General features: G+C 45.3%; 1 long non-coding RNA gene across 1 annotated transcript; it reads left to right on the top strand.

The window, feature by feature from the left end:
* Positions 1 to 287: 287 nt before the first annotated feature.
* LOC125754856 (uncharacterized) lies at positions 288 to 17,030 on the top strand. Its single transcript, XR_007409801.1, has 3 exons — positions 288 to 1,500; positions 7,876 to 7,936; positions 15,119 to 17,030. It is a non-coding gene; the product is annotated as an uncharacterized LOC125754856 (long non-coding RNA).
* The last annotated feature ends 69 nt before the right edge of the window (positions 17,031 to 17,099 follow it).

Below are 17,099 nucleotides of genomic sequence, written 5' to 3'. Positions count from 1 at the left end.
GCGGCCGCGTTCTGGAAACGTCGGCGGCCTCGCGGACCTTCCAGGGAATCGGAGGAGGGGCGGCAGGGGGGCGGGGCTCGCCCCATCTAGGCCCCCCTCCATCCCCCTATGCCCCCATCCCCCCGAGCTGGAAGAGGAGGTGTCTGGGTCGCTGCCTCCCCGCCGCACGGCGCGAACCCCCTGGCGCTTACGTGACCGCTGCCCTTCCCTGGGGGCCGGGCGCGCGGAGGCCCGGGCGAGGGGCGAGGGCCGAGGGGGGAGGGCCGAGGGGGGAGGGGGGACGGGGAGGGCCGAGGGCCGAGGGCGAGGGCGAGGGCCCGCCGCGCCCGCCCACGTGCCCCGTCAGATGACTGGTTCTAGGTTTGCACGGGCTCATTTACCGGCAGGCTCAAGGCTTCTAATCTGCATCCCCGATTAGTCATCCCGAGGGACATCTGATCTCTGCGCAGCGGCTCTGGTCCGGGCCCCGCGGCGTGGCTGGTGATGGAAGGGGATAGAGGCCGTGCCGCCGCCTCCGGTGGGGGCCGGAACCATACTTAATGCTGAGTCAAGGAAACATCACGCGAAAAGTGCCAGGAAAGACAAGTCCCTTTTTCTAGACCAATCTCAGATTCTTCTGGGCTGGGAGCAGGGAGGCTGAGGCGGCGGCGGAAGGAGAGGGGAGGTTGGGGGGCTGCTGCATGGGTGATGACTGGCGGGCCACAGGCCATTCAAGCCCGGCTTCAGATTTGGGGATTGCTCATAGAGGTGGCGTGTGCTCCTGCCTGCCTGTTTGGAGTGTATGGTTATCACAACGGTCACCCTTCACGATTTCTCCAGTCTAGAGGGCGGCCTGGGGGGGCCAGCCCTGCCTCCATCCAGGCCTGCAGAACCCCCCAGGTGCAACCATGAATGTTGGAGGACACAGGTGTCCTGGCTGCTGAGTGAAGAAGCCCATGGCATACTAGGTGGGCTCCTACTACATACACCAGATTGGGGGGAATGCAGAGTCACGGCCTTTGACCTGTGGATAATTCAGTCAAGATTTGTTCGGAGCCTAAATTCTATCGTCAGCCCAGTGGGAATCAACTGGGGGCTGAATCTGCAGTTCCTGGTCTTACCTTGACCAAACCCTTGCTTTGCCAGGCACACTCCAGCCTATGCACAACTTAATTGCAAGGAAGGAAGGAAGGAAAAAAAAGGAGACAAGGTGTTTCTTAACAGTTAGGAAGTGGAGGGAAGACCAGTTTGTTGCTTTCACTGGCAACAGTTAACTCTGAAAGCAATTTCCTCACTTAAAAGAAAAACAAATGGAGTTGGGTGGTAGGCTTTTGAAAGGAGGAGCAGAGAGTTCGCGTTTGTGGAAACCTGGCTTTATTTACCTGTAGGGCCTTGTTAAGACACATTTGCCTTGAGATAAAAGGTTTTCTTTTGGGACAATCCCAAAATGACTTTGTCTGATTCAATTAAGCAAGGCCTAATGAAAGAATTCCAGCTTGGAGAGCTACATCATCCCACCAGGTGAGTTGTAAATACATTCTGACCAGGTTTAAGAGGCGAGCTCTTGAAAATTTAATCTATTTTAAAAATGCATATCCTTGCCACAAATTTTACAAATTGCTTTGAAGAAGATCGCTGTGCTGATTGCATGCTGAGATAATTATTCTGTATCACCACTCAGGGAACAAGATTTTTTGATAAAGACTACAGTGTCAGTCTTTGTTAATGACTTGGGAGGGGAAGGAGAGGATCCAATACAGCTGGAGCTGGTTTTATTCTCTTGCCTCTGTTCTAAAAACTCCTTACTTTCAGACTCAGGCCGTGGAAGCTGGTAGAGGCTTGGTTTATGAACTTTGAACCCAATCAAGTAAGTTTGCTCACCAGTCAAGTCTCTAGTCCTCCTCATGAAGGTGAGAATCGTGATCAGAGTCTTACCCTCTTGACTCTGAGATCAGCTGTGACTTGTGTTGCACCCACTTTCTCTCCTCAAGCACCAGAGAGAGAGCCTATGCCAGTGTGTGTTGGTTGATGGGTGCTGGTGAGGGGAGAACCCTAGCTTGGCTCTCTGCTTTGGATAATACGGTGGTCTGGGCCCCACATGTACAGGTGTGTGACTCCTCCCCACATCCTGTGCATGGCAGATGTGGCTAATTTCTCACAGTCCTCTGTCTCACTGGGCCTGGATGTGACCTCAGAATCCTTTTTAGCACAGCATTGCTAATCCTTTCACTTGGCCATTCTTTCAATAACTTAATAAATACTTATTAGGAACCTACTGTATGCCAGCCACTGATTTGATTTAAAATATCTTTATAGATGTACATAGATAGATGGAGAGTGCAAGCAATGCTATATGCTATAAAATAAATGAAACAGGGCAATGGTTAGTGATTGATCAGGAGGGGTATCTTTAAATATGATAGGGAGGGCTTCTTCGAGGAGGTAACATGGGAATTCATTATTCCAAGAGCCAGGAAGGAAAGCTAGACAAAAGAACAGTGGGTGCAAAGACCTTGAGGCAGAAATGATGTAATATGGCCCAGAAACTAGCCCAGGAGAGGAACCCAATGAACCACTCTTGGAAGTGGATCCATGGCATTTGAATAATTGCCTGTTTGTGATCCCCAATCCTTGGTGATTGGGCTGACGTGAGTTTGACCCACAGCTCTGGAGACTTGGCTATTCACCTTCACCTGGGCAGCATTTCTGGTGGAGGTACAGTGGGATGGCATTTCATGGGCGACTTGAGTTTCAGTGGTATGTGTGCAGAAGTAATATAGTATAATGGTCACAAGAGTGGGCACTCTGGTTAGAAGATTCTGGTTCAGATCCCATCTCCTCCTACAGATGCTCTGACCACGGAAAAATTAATTCACATTTCCTACATCTCCATTTTGGCTAGGTCACCAAAGATTTAATTCACCCAATTTAGCAATTTACAGCACCTTGCATTGAAGAGTATTTTTTCCTGAATATTTTAAATGAATATGAATATTATTCAAAAATTCATACCCTTATTATACATTCAAAATATTTAGGAATATATTCAAGAACATATGGAACTCATCAATATATCCTTCATGAATATTACTATTTAATTTGATCAAACAGAGAAGGGTGTATTAGAAAATAATCCCCTCCTCTGCATGACTAAATTATTTTCAGCAGTAATCACAAAATGCAATGAATAACAAAAATGGCCATAAAGGAAATGCAGATATTTCCCTCATGTTGAAATTTTCTTCAAGGCGCCTGGCTGGCTTGGTCAGAAGAGCATGCAGCTCTTGATCTTGGGGTCGTGAGTTTGAACCTCATGTTTGGTATAAAGATTATTTAAATAAATAATTTCAAAAAGTTTCCTCATATTGAATATTTGTTTGCACAATCTTGCCAGTAAAAGAGAAGAAAAATAAAACATTGTGCTTAAAAGGGGAAAAACCTAATCTGATTATTCTTCATTTTTATATCTATTTAAGATTAAACTTTGATCCTTTGGTCACCGTCTCCTACAATATTATTTTATGTAAGTAATTATTCAGTAACTAATACATGAATTTTAATAAAACCAAACTGTAAAAGGTACAATTTAGGCAAGTGCCCCATGGTACCACTGTTGTAACAATTTCTTTTCTGGATTTGTTCTTTAGTTTAAAGCAAACAACAATTGGAGAAGAATACATTTCAATATCGAATTCAGTGAACTATTTTAGGTACAAACTATTGCGCTCACCAATGAAAATTTGCGTTCTCCCTGTTTCTGCGACTTTCAAATTTAAAACAAATGAACACTCAAGTAGTTACACGGATTGGCAGAAGTAAGAACCTCAAGTGCCATTTTGGTCTTTATAATCAGTGTGCTATCAGTGTTTGCTTTGAATCTACAGTTGAAAGGCAGGTATTTGTAGTAGCACAGAGCTAGAAACACCAGCTGAGCCACGTCTCACTGTTATGTTACAATGACAAATTTATCGCAAAAGAAACCCCTGTAGCTGAGTTCATCTGCGGGGGACTGGCTGTAATTGGGAATTCTCCGAATTAACTTCCATGTAGAATAGAATGTTTATTAAACGAATAAGAGTGTGTTCATTTGAAGCTTACACACATATCTCTAAAGACTCGACAGTAATTCCTACGATTTTTTCAGAACATAGACCAGAAAACCTTTTTTGGAGAGGACGGGGATGTATTTTATCACTGACATTATTTAGCACTGCCAGGACATGGCATTGTAAAGAAAAGATCAGCTTTTAGTTGGCTTTATTATTGCTTTTAAATTCTCTACAATGTACCCTTCTTACCGCCTGGCCCTCAGTACACCACTGTACTTAAGAACCAGTGACATAATTATTCTTTATAATTGTGATCCCTGGCATAACAGGTATCACAAGTCCTCAGAAGTAGTGGGTTGTCTGGGCTAAAGAGATTTCCCCTAAGAAGGGATCTTTAAAAAGATATATAATTGAATGTAGTCCACATACCACAAAATTCACCCTTTAAAGTGTACAATTCTGGGGATCCCTGGGTGGCTCAGCGATTTAGCGCCTGCCTTTGGCCCAGGGCATGATCCTGGAGTCCTGGGATCGAGTCTCACATTGGGCTCCCTGCAGGGAGCCTGCTTCTCCCTCTGCCTGTGTCTCTGTCTCTGTGTGTCTCTCATGAATAAATAAATAAAATCTAAAAAAAAAGTGTACAATTCAGTGGTTTTAGTATTTGCACAGAGTTATAGAGCCATCATCTCTAATTTCAGAACATTTTCATCAACCCTAAAAGAGACCCCGTGGTCATGAGCAATCACTCTAGGTTCCCCACTCTTCCAGCTCCTGGCAACTACTGATCTGCCTTGTGTGATCAGCTCTTGAGCTGAGCCCTGATGGATGAGGAGAGGTCAGTTCGTCAAGCAGCGAGGACCAGAGCATTTCTGGCAGATGACAGTTAAGGATAGCATATAGTGGAGGGATGTACAGGCAAGGAATTCATGGGGGACCTATGTGGGCACAACCTAGAATATGAGGGAGAGTGGGCCAGAGCATGCCACATGCCATGAAGGTCATGCTGCCTACCAGAGCGACTTGGTTTCTCTTGGTGGCAAGGGACCTGCGGGTCTGACACAGACATTTCCACCTGGTGCACATTCAGCAGACGGTGAATGATGGAATGAGTAAATACATCTCTCATGCCCTTTTAAAGCATCATAAAGGATTGTCTTACTTTATTTATAACATGAAGTTGGACATGTGAGAGACATATACGTACACCCCAGTCATGGTACAATCTTACTGTTTGTTTTGTAGAAATATGTTTGGACTTTTATACTAAGCAAAGAGCTGAACTAAACTTGGAAATCAGCTGTAATTTATCTTCTCAGGAAGCACTAACCCCAAACTTGGAATTTCTTGTTGAGGTTTGACAGAGTGGAGGCTGGAAATCAGACTAAGGCTATGGGGTTGGTAGAGATTCAGAACAAGCTCTTTGTCATTTTTGAGTTTCTTCCTGTTGACTAAAACTGTTTTTTTCCCCATTGAAATGTAATAAATCTACTTGATTCTTCTCCTGGGAAGGTTGGGATAGCTCATTTAGGGGGCCAGACCCAGACCAAATATCTGGGTCCTCCTGTTTCTGACTATTCCATTCCATGTCCCTGTGATCACTTGCCCGTGTAGTCTGCCAGTGTTGTTATGCAAATATGTGCAATCTTGTGCTCCCCTTTCAGGAAAGGTAGCATACATACTGTTCCAGAACTTGCTTTGTCTGCTTACTATACTATGGATAATTTTCCATATTAGAATATAAACAGCCCCTCATTTTTTAAAAAGATTTTATTAATTTATTCATGAGAGACACACACAGAGAGAGAGAGAGAGAGAGGCAGAGACACAGGCAGAGGGAGAAGCAGGCTCCATGCAGGGAGCCCGACTTGGGACTCGATCCTGGATCTCCAGGATCACGCCTGGGCTGAAGGCGGCACTAAACCGCTGGGCTACCCGGGCTGCCCACCCCTCATTGTTTTTAAAAGATTTTATTTTTAAGCCATCTCTACACCCAACACGGGACTCGAATCTACAGCCTTGAGATCAAGAGAGTTGCATGTTCCACCAACTGAGCCAGCCAAGTGGTGCCATTTTTAAATATATTATAATCCATTTAACCACTTTGCTATTGGTGGACCTGAGATGCGGATCCTTTTTTTCTGCATATAAATACTGTTAGAGTGATGAATCTTGTCCTTGCATACGTATGTAATGTGCAACTGTGGGGAAGTTCCCAGAGCTGGGATTGCTGGGCAGAGGTAGTGCATTTGTCATTTTGATAGGCTGTTGAATACAAGATTGCCTCCCCCTGCCAAGAGTTGAACCATTTTGCATTTCCACCAGTTCGGTTTACTCACAGCCTCCCCAGCAGAATATGTTCTCAAACTTCTGGGTTTCTCCAAACTGCTCAGTGAAAAATGCTACATCAGTATAGTTTTAAATTGCATTGTTTTGTTAAACATCTTTCATAAATGTATGAGCCATTTGTGTGTATGTGTGTGCATGTGTGTACCTGGTTATGCGTAGTAAATTAAACTCTTTAAATCTTTTCCTATTTTCTATTGAATTCTCAGTTTTTCATAGTCTCAATTTCTAGGAGCCTTGTATTTAGGATGGAGGTATGAGTTGCAGACATTCCGCCCCCCATTTGTTATTTATCTCTTTGCTGTGCTATTTTTTCCTCTCTAGAAGCTTTTTATTCTTATATAATAATTTTGTGATGGCTCTGGTCCTTTAAATCATAGGCAGACCTTTTCTACACCGAAGTTTCAAAGAAATTTTTAAAAACATTTTCTTCTTAGGCTTTTCATTTTTCACATTTAAATTTTGATTCACTTGGGGGTTATGTGCAATGCAAAGGATGGACCCAGCTATATCTTTTTTGGATGTTTATCCATTTGTCCTAATACCATTTATTAAAATGTTAACATTGCCTCCACTGTAGTGAGATGCCACTGATATCAGAAATCAAATTCCTGCATGTCGCTGGGTCTGTTTCTGGGTTTTCTGTGCTTCCATTGGTGTGTCTGGCTATTTGGCCATTCCCACACCATTTTAATTATTGAGGCGTTACAGTATGTTTGATCTGGTGGGTTCCCTTCTCATTGCACACTCCCTTTTCACAGTTTTTCTGCATAGTCTAGCTTATTTGCTTTTCTCATCTAAATGGTAGAATCGGCTTGTCTAATGGCAGAATAAAGGAGTTGGTATCTTTTTCAGGCTTATATTAAATTTCTGCTGTGGTTTTTTTTTTTTTTTTCTGCTGGTTTTTTATTGATTCATTCACCCCTTAACTGCAGCTGTCTATCTACACACTGGAGCTCTTTGTTTGCTCTGCTGAATCTTTTTCCAGACCAAATCCATTCCTTGAGCCAGGTCTATATGAGGTTCCCCCTACCTTCTTCATTTTATATTCCAATATATCTGCAAAGCTTGTGGACATAGTCATTGTTTCTTCTGTGTTTCTGGCATCCCTTCCATCACTGTCCACCTTTGGACTTTCCTACTGTTGGGGAGTCAGACCCAGGGAAAGAAAATGAGAAAGGGCTGCCTCCTAATTGGCTTCCCCTAGAAGTTTCTACCTCACAGGTTTTTCTCCCTGCTAAACTCCCCCTCCACATGAATCAGGAGAACAGAGCAAAGTTGCTCCTGGGAACCTGGGAAGGCCACTGTCTCTTCCAAATTGCCAGTAAGACCAGGACTAAGATGTTCCCCCTTTTCTTACCAGTGCAATATGATATATGATTACAGGATGATTGGAAAAACTTAAATGGAGAATATATGAAACCAGATTTATTGTGAGGTCCTTGTGTCAAAGGGAATCTTTGATAGCTGTGTTCTTTCGATGCTACTCTTTTTCTCTCTTTAGATACCTGCTTGGGTCTCTAGACAAGATGACACCCCAGGGATGGTGGCAGCTGGGAATCCAGGTAAGGAGCCCTTGATTACAGACTTTGTTTGGGTTTTCTTTGGTTTGTCATGCATAGTTACTGCCCTGACAAGCATATTCTCCTAAGCCCTTGCAGGCAGGAGCTGGTTACCTTTGCTTCTCCATCCCCCAAACTATCACAGTGCTCAGGGCCCAACCAGTCATTCCTTTGATTGATCTATAGACGTCAATTCATTTTAGTCAGGCGTTTTCTTGAATTAAGAAGGATCCCATCAGTAATCCCATTTATGGGAGTCTGTGTGGTCTGTTACTTGCTGACTTAGTTCAGAAACTTCTGCTAAAAACATGTCCTGTGCCTGCAGCTATCAATTAGCTCATGCTCTGGCATATCCTCAGATGTCTGTGACATCACCTCCACCTGACAGCAATGCCTTCTCTTTAGAGTGTTTGCCACATCTCTCCACCTCCCCTCAAATCCTGTTTTCAGAATTGTATGATGCTTGGGTCCTTCCTAGGAGTGGTCGGTTCAGAGAATTTGGGCCATCTGTCGAAGCCTGCTTTGCCTGATGGGGCTGGGATGCACAGGGCCCCAAGGAATATTGGACAGGTGCTTTGCTCACACCTAGGGAGACCTGAAGGTCTATGGTGGCAAAGACATCGTAATCACCACTTGGAGTTTTAGTTTTCTGAATTTCACAGAGCTTCAAAGCTCCACCAGCTCGGTGTACACAGGTAGCCGTTCCCCTCCAGGAAATGGGAAATGTGAGAGGGTGAGCAGGACAAGGTAAACAGGTAAAGAGGACAGCCACATGGCTCTTTTGCCTTATGCAGGCAAGAGGATGAAACAGCTGACATCTGCTTAGGGCGTGGGAATCCTACTATACTGGAAGCCTCTGATAAAGTAAACCAAAACATTTCATTAAAATTCATTTCCTTTTCTCACATCTTACTGAAAACAGAAAAATATTTCAACCTTGGCATAGCCACTGAATTATTCATCTGAAAATTAAAAACAAAAAACAAAACAAAACTTTGATGCGACACAGACTGGATCCCCCTTGCCCTTTGCTTCTTGCCATCCCCTTCCTCTGAAATGAGGCTGGGGTCCTGGTTCCCCCCATGGCCAGGGGTGGGGGAGGGGGGGGCAGATTCTCTGTTGTCCTCTCATGGGAGCAAAGCCTGAACACCAGCCGTGGCTGCCAGTCACCAAGGACTATTATGTTACCATGAACCCTGGACCTACAGAACTCGGGGAGCATGGGGAGCCCAGACTGGGACACACCAGGGAGGTGCAGGCACTAGCTCAAGGAGAATGCCTCTCATTGCTCCCTCACTTAGATCAGGAGGAAAGCTTGGGGCTTGTCTATACTTCCACTGCCAGCTGAGAGCTCTGGGGCTGATCTTCTGTGTTGCCCTTTGCCTCTCTTCTCCCTGGAGGCTGATGCTAAGAGAGGCAGCTCAACACCTGGGATGCTCACTCCCACAGCATAGGGAGTGGGGCGGTTAGGAACCCTATGACTGTCCGCTGCATGCCCTCTCTTGGGTTATCCATTTGCGACTTGTCTTCCATTTCAAGGCTGCCTTTGCTGCTCATTTTAACCAGATGGCATTTACCAATCAGTCAGTGGGAGACTTTTGACTGCATTTCCCCCAGGTGCCACTGCTGCCCCCTGCAGGCCAGCTGCCCCATTGGGTTGTGACTGGGATTTCCATCAGTATCCCTAAATACCCTGCCTTCTACTGTGCCCTTCTAGAAGCAGGGAGCTTCCTTCAGGAGCTCTGCTTCTATGATGACTATGTTTTCTGAACCTCAGACTAAAACATGTAGGTATGAGAACTCTTGAGGTGTTCAGGGAAGTGAATTTTTGAAAATTGGGGCCGTCCTGGGAAGCTGGTGGCTGCCCCTCTGCTTGGGTGGCCTAGAGCTTTCCAGCAACAGACTTCCTTTTTGGATATGGTCAGAATAGTTGCACATCTTGCCATTCTGTTTGTTTTCATAAGTTTCTGTCTCATGGGATTCTCTTATTTCAGTTACCAGAAAATATTTTGTAAATAAGCATTGAGACTTCTTCCATTGAGGGCCCACATACATTGGAAGTTCTGAGTTAACCAGACAGGAGAGAGGCAGAAAGCCATATTCACATACCTTAAAGAGGAGGGAGGAGGGGTGCTGTTATTGGCAAATAGATCACCCCTCCCTCCAAAGAAAAATAGTCTAATTATGCAGCGTTACTCTCAACGTTGATTAGATTATCCAGAAGGTACTCAACTCCATTTCATTTTATGGCACAAAGAAAGCCTAAGGGGGAGGCGAGAGTTTCTGGCTTCCCCTAAAATGCTCATTCACTAGCTGTAAACTGTTTTGTGAGTGGAGGAGTCTAAAAGTGAACGTGTGATCCACGCCAGGGGTGTTGGTAGCCGTGACCAGGGTCTTAAGGTGAGAGAGCTGGGGCAGCAGGGGGAAGGAGATGGGGGTCTCAGGGGGTGAGTGGGATGAGCCTAGAACAAGGAAAGCAGAGGTGGAGGCAGAGTCAAGGGCTGGGACCAGCTGAGAAGGCCATGTCTGGATGCTTGGAGCAAAGCTTGACTTAGCCCTGACAGTACTCTGGTGCTGGAACAGGTAGATTTGTTTGCTTGAGCTGCCAGACTAGGGGCCTTTTTCTTTTTTTCTTAATGATTTTATTTATTTATTCATGAGAGACACAGGGAGGCAGAGGGAGAAGCAGGCTCCCTGTGGGGAGCCCGATGTGGGACTTAATCCGGGGACCCTGGGATCACACCCTGAGCCAAAGGCTGATGCTCAACCACTGAGCCACCCAGGCATCCCTTACAGACTGAGGTTCTTAAACAACAGACAGTTGTTGCATGGTTTTGGAGACTAGAGGTCTAAGATCAAGGTGTTGTCTGGTTTAATTCCTTCTGAGAGCCGTGAAGGGAATCTGTGCCATGCCTTTCCCCCAACTTATGGCTGCCAGCAAGCTTTGGCACTCCTTGACTTATAGACACATTATCCTGATCTCTGCCTTTATGCTCACATGGCACCCCAATTTCCCTTTTTCCTAAAGGCACAAGTTATATTGTCAGGTCCCCAGGGCAGCCCGGGTGGCTCAGTGGTTTAGCGCCACCTCCAGCCCAGGGCATGATCCTGGAGACCCAGGATGGAGTCCCACATCAGGCTCCCTGCAAGGAGCCTGCTTCTCCCTCTGCCTGTGTCTTTGCCTCCCTCTCTCTGTTTCTCATAAATGAATAAATAAAATCTTAAAAAAAAAAAAAAAAGTCTGGTCCCACCTAGTAGAGTCCAAGGTGGGACCCTGCTTCAGTATGACCTCCTCTTAATTGATTACATCTGAAAGATCCTATTTCCAATTAAGGTCACATTCCCAGGTAACTGGGCTTAGGACTTCAACATACACATTTGGAAGATGGGTGGAGACACAGTTCAACCTGTAACACTAGGTACAGAGGGTAAGGCAAGCCCAGATGGGGCCTGGGGGCCGGGGGGGTGGTCCCAGGCAGGAATAAAGGAACCTGGAAGGTCTTTGGACACTGGAGGATCAAGGAAACAAGAGGGCGTGGTTGAGCAGGGATAAAGACAGGGCCCTTGCTCAGCGCTGGAGGTGGCCTGGTTTGTGCTCACTCCCCAACAGATGGTGCTCATTGGCATGGAGAGAGATGTAGCCTAAGGAGTAGCCCCAGCATCAGCAGCCTCAGGGCTGCTCCTGATTGGGCACCTAGTATCCCTTGCTCCACAGTCCTACCAACTTTGTCTCAGGTCCCTATTCTGTCATGGGAATCAGGGGGTTCGGTTCGCTCCTTGGAAACTTGGTGGCAGTGAAGAATGAACGTTGGTCTGGGCTCTTGGTGAAAGTGGCTGAAACTATTAGCTGTCCCCCAATGTCCATTCTCCTTTCCTTTCCATGGTAATAGAGTTCCTGATTTTTAGCCAGGTGTCTATGAGTCTCTGGAATAAAAACAACATTTGGGGGATCCCTGGGTGGCTTAGCGGTTTGGTGCCTGCCTTTGGCCCAGGGCGCGGTCCTGGAGTCCCAGGATCGAGCCCCATGTCAGGCTCCTGGCATGGAGCCTGCTTCTCCCTCTGCCTGTGTCTCTGCCTCTCTCTCTAAGTCTATCATGAATAAATTAAAAAAATAAAATCTTTAAAATATATATATATATTTGCCAGCCTTCCTGTAGCTCTGTGCTCATGTGACTAAGTTCTAACCAATGGAAACAAGCAGAAACTCTGGGAAAATTTAGGCTTTGGAGAACCTTCTGCTGTGCAGGGACACCTTCCTTTCTCCTCTTCTCCTTCTCCCTCCTCTCCCCCCACCTTTTCCCATAGCTCTCTATTATTGAACACTGAGTATGAGTCTTTATGCATTTTACATACATCAGCTCCTTGTTTCTCAGAATCTTAGGAAGTTAGTGTTCTCATCGTCTCTGTTTTACAGATGAGGAAATTAAGGTGCACACCTGACACTTGCCCTTCTTTCTTTGTTTTACTTCATTCCTTTCTTTGTCTGATAGATGAAGAGTCCTAACTGACCCAAGAGATTAATTACTTAGGGATGGATGACTTCTACTAAGGATTTAGCTCACTGGCTCTTCAAGTTGCTAGCTAGAATGTGGTATTGTTGCCTGCCACTTTTTTTTTTTAAGATTTTATTTATTTATTCATGAGAGACACAGAGATCCTGAGGATCTCTGAGTGCCTCTAGCAAAGACTGCTTACCAGAGTGATTTGCTCTTCTTCCTGAGCATACAGCTAGACTAGATTCCTCAACCTCCCTTGTAGCTTAGAATAATTTCCAGCCAGGGGCACCTGGGTGGCTCAGTTGATTAAGCATCCGACTCTTGGTTTTGGCTCCGGTCCTGATGTCAGGGTTGTGAGATCAAGTCCTATGTTGGACTCCACACTTGTAGAGAGTCTACTTGAGATTATCCCTCCCTCCCCACCTTCCTCTCTCAAAAATAAATAAATACATATTTAAAAAATATTAGTTTCCAGCCAATGAAATTTGAATGGAATTCTGCATGTGGCCCAATAGGCTCCATGCTCCCTCCTCTGTGCTCTTTCTCCATCATCTGGCCATCTGCAGACAGATGGCAGAACCACACGATGGAGGGAATCCTTGTCCACGATTCTCTGGTTGCATTCCTTAAAGAGATTTATTTAACCAATAGTGAGTAGAGCCAACAAGAGGCCAGACCCCTGGGGAGGAAAGATGCCTGCTGATGAGGAACACTGACATTGCATGGTTAAATCGCCAGGGAAATGGCTTTTTTTTATTGTGTTAAGATGTTCACATCTGGGGACTTGCTTGTCACTGCAGCCAGTACTGACCCTAACATAGTCCTTAAGACCATCGTGGAATAGACAGGCCATACTAACCCACATTGGAACAATTATATGAGAAAGATGCAAACCACTCTGCTTGCACTTCCTGCAAATTCTATACCTTTTGTAATCCCTGTGTGTTGAGATGCTCTGCTAAACACAGCTGAATCTAATCTTATAAGAGAGTGTGACAATTATGTTGGTCCTTCTAGACATTGCCTACCTTTGCTTTGTGCCTCTTCTTGGTTCCAGTGTATGTCTGACTATTGACCCTTGAGGTTTCCAACAATTTTAGTTTTTCCAGCTTGAACCCTCAGAGCCTCCAAAATACCACTTACTCCAAGGATGCCCTTTAGTACCTCCAGCCAAGGTTACTTTGGGTAACCAGCCCTCTGTCTAGAAGGGCTGGGTACCTGGACATGCAAAAATCCACACTAACCTGAAAGGTGACTCAATTAGCAAGTGGGTGATGACTTACACCCAGTATCTATGATAGCAGCCTTTCAGCTTATGATCTTCCCAGTAGATGCCTTAAGTACCTGATCTCTGCAACTTTATGGATTAAAAAACAAATAATCTGTTTCACTAAGTCTTCAACATTCCATATGGTTCAAAGCTAGTCTTGCTTATGGTAGGGTGACTAGGACACTTGACATGAGCCAGGCTAATGTTTATATCTAGACCTTAAAAATCTCAGTTTCCAAGAATATAGAAAGGACCCTGGTGCTGGAAGCTTGGACTGAGCATTTTAATGGTGTTTCAACCTCCCATTTGGCACCTAATGCCATGAAAACAGCTATTAACTACCTCTTATCCTCTGAACTGCCACCATATTGAGACCTCAACCCTTGAGAAATCTTGTCTGATCCGTAAGTGGGAATAAATGCTCATGACTCTAGAACCCTCCCAGGAACCAGACATCATGGAACCCTGGAAGGGCTCACAATATCCCTTTGTTCTCCATGTCAGCCACTAGGAGAGTGGTGGAGAGATTTCAGACAGACCCAAGTTTGAATCTCAACTTTGTCAAGCTACTAGATACGGGAGTTTTTCTGAGTTGTACCATTCCTCTTGCACTGTTTCCTCATCTGCAAAGTGGGGCATATTTCTATCTTATGAGGACTAGACATATCAAATGTAAACCCTCTGTAAATGTAGCTATTCTTGGAAATGAGGGAAATCCTCTTGCCGGTGAGTTCTGGCTGTCTTGGTGCTGGTCGGCCTTCATTCTCCTTCTCCATCTGGAAGCACGGGGCTCAGAATCCCATCCCTGCCACTTAACAAGTCATGTGACTTGTTTGATTGAATTTTTTTTCTTTTCTTTTCTTTTCTTTTCTTTTCTTTTTTTTTTTTTTTTTGGATTGAATTTCTTTAAACTGTTTCCTCATCTTGAGCATGGGGATGATAACAGTACCAGCCCCGTAGCACTGTTGCAAGAATTAAGTGAGTTAAAGTATATGAGGCAGGTAGAGCAGAGTTGGGGGTATCCATTAAATTATTGCTAGAGGAAGGGATTACCTACTGGTTCATGTTGTCTCCCCTTTTGGGCTAAAAGCTCTTTGGGGCTTGAAACCTTATCTCTCTACCAGCCACACACTCCCATTTGCTGCTGAATCTAGTCCTTGGGATGCTCAGTCTCATTCCATGGACTCACTGGCTGGCTGCTCGTGGTGAGGAATGGGCAAGCTGTGACCAGTCTATGAGGCGGTGAACCTTTGGCCACACACTCAGCCTGTGAGCTGTAGGTCTCATCTCTGAAGCAGATGGAGAAGCTGTGCCTGCAACACTGGTCCATTTTGTTACCAGAAAGAAGTCTTCCTGTGAGTACAGAGAATGGTGCAGGATCCGTTCTTAAATGTTTCTCATTGACTGTTCTTATTACAGGCTCCAGAGTTAGTGTATAATACAGGTCTCTAGCTCTCCTGTTTCAAGCCAACCTCCCAGGAAAAGGATGGAGGGAGGAAACCATCCTGTTTGGGGTTTGGATAATACCACTGCCAGAGTCTCAGGTAATCTCAGTAACATGTGACCAGATGACATATGGCACTCATCTCCATGCCCACAGCATGATTGATACTCCATGGTAGTAGGTCTCCTTCTTATTCTGATTCCCTGCCCCTGCCTGGAGCCTGCCTTCACCCCGTTGTCTCCAGGGAAAGACCACTCTGGCATCTGGCTCCGAGCTGTCACAGATAGGTGTTCCTCTTGATCCAGCAGAGTGGTAGGAGGCCAACCACCAGCCAGGGAGCATGTGAACAGGACCAGGCTTGGCCTTCTCAGCGGAAGGGCCCAGCGCTGAACCAGGCGGCCCCAGAGTGGGGGGCTGGGCTCCTACCCAGCCAGTTTCCTGTGGGCACAGGCGAAGCCATCACGGTGATCTGTATTCACATTTGCATCCATCATCGTGTATTTTCTGAGCATATACAGCATCGGGAGCTGGGATTGCCTTCTGCTTTTCCCTGTGTGAGGGCTCACACCACCCAGGCCTACATTAGGAGCCTGAACATTCAGATGGTGCTTCCCCATTATGTGCCTTCTGCTTTCAAAGAAGGAAACACGGCCAGAGCCCCACATTGTGTTCTCAGTATAAGGACTGAACATGTTCGTGCTCACAATCTCCGATGAGCACCTGGAGCCACACCTTCTCGGGATTTGCCATCTTCGAGAACTACTTGATTTCTAATTTATAAGTCAGTAATCCAATTGAACGGCTAGGTCCTACCATCCTTGTTCTAGGCACGGGGAGTGCAAAGGAACTGGGGGTGAGGAAGACCCACAGGAAACAGCCACAACACATATCATTAAATAAAAAAATGTGACCAGCCTCGATTACAAGGGTTGTCACCCATCCCCTGTCAACAGGCACACAGCCCCCCTTGCCTGAATCGTGGAGCACTGAATAGCAGCTTGTCTAGCTGAGGTGCTGGGGAATTTATCAAAGCCCACCTTAATGAAAAAGGCAGGACCACCTACCATGAACTTTTCTGTGTGACTTCATTCTTCAGGAGTCCTCGAGTGTAAATAAACTTGTTTACCAAGATCAGAATGGTGATGTTAATGAAGTCTTATTGGTGCCACCACAATGACAAATAATTTGTGCCCAGTTGAACTCAGGAGAGTGGAGGAAATAACCAGAGAAATTGTATTTCTGTTCTAAAGTTTTCATACAGATGTCCTGGGCCAAAGTTAGTACAGTCAATATTCTCCTTTGCTTGTGATTGTGTGTCCCTAGTAGAGAAAAACCTTGTTACCATGTCTAATGTGGTAAACAAAATTATACCGTATGTAATGAGAAGAAAAGTGAAATAAGAAGCATTGATGAATGCACCAACGGGTGTAACCTTGGTGGCCAGCGTGTGGTTTTTATGAAATGAATGCATGAATACGAGGGCCCTAATTATTGCTTTCAATCGACAAAGTATGGTGAACATAGAGAAGGTTGCAGTACAACGCTGGCTGTGTTTCAAAGCAGCTTTAGACCTAAATACAGAAATTCTTGTGCGCATGGCATTACATTAAAAAATCATTTTAAAAAGCATGGCAGTTTTTAATGCTTTCTTGGGTAGATTGGGTGGATGACTAATTTTGTTTTTGTTGTTCTGTAGCAGGGATCCACAGACTCCAGCCCATGAGCCAGATCTGGCCCACTGCCTGCTTTTGTAAATAAAGGTTTATTGGGAAAAAGCTACATTCATTTGTTTACATACTGCCTGTTCACTGCTTCCATGATATACCTGCAGGGTTGAGTAGTTACAGTGGAGATCATCAAGCCCATAAGGCCTAAAATATTTGCAATTTGACCCTTTTTTTAAAGATTATATTTATTTATTTCAGAGAGAAGAGCATACAAGCTGACAGAGGGATA

The sequence above is a fragment of the Canis lupus genome, chromosome 3 (genome assembly GCF_003254725.2).
Source record: "Canis lupus dingo isolate Sandy chromosome 3, ASM325472v2, whole genome shotgun sequence".
NCBI lineage: Eukaryota > Metazoa > Chordata > Mammalia > Carnivora > Canidae > Canis > Canis lupus.
This window is presented reverse-complemented; position numbering and strand designations above follow the sequence as displayed.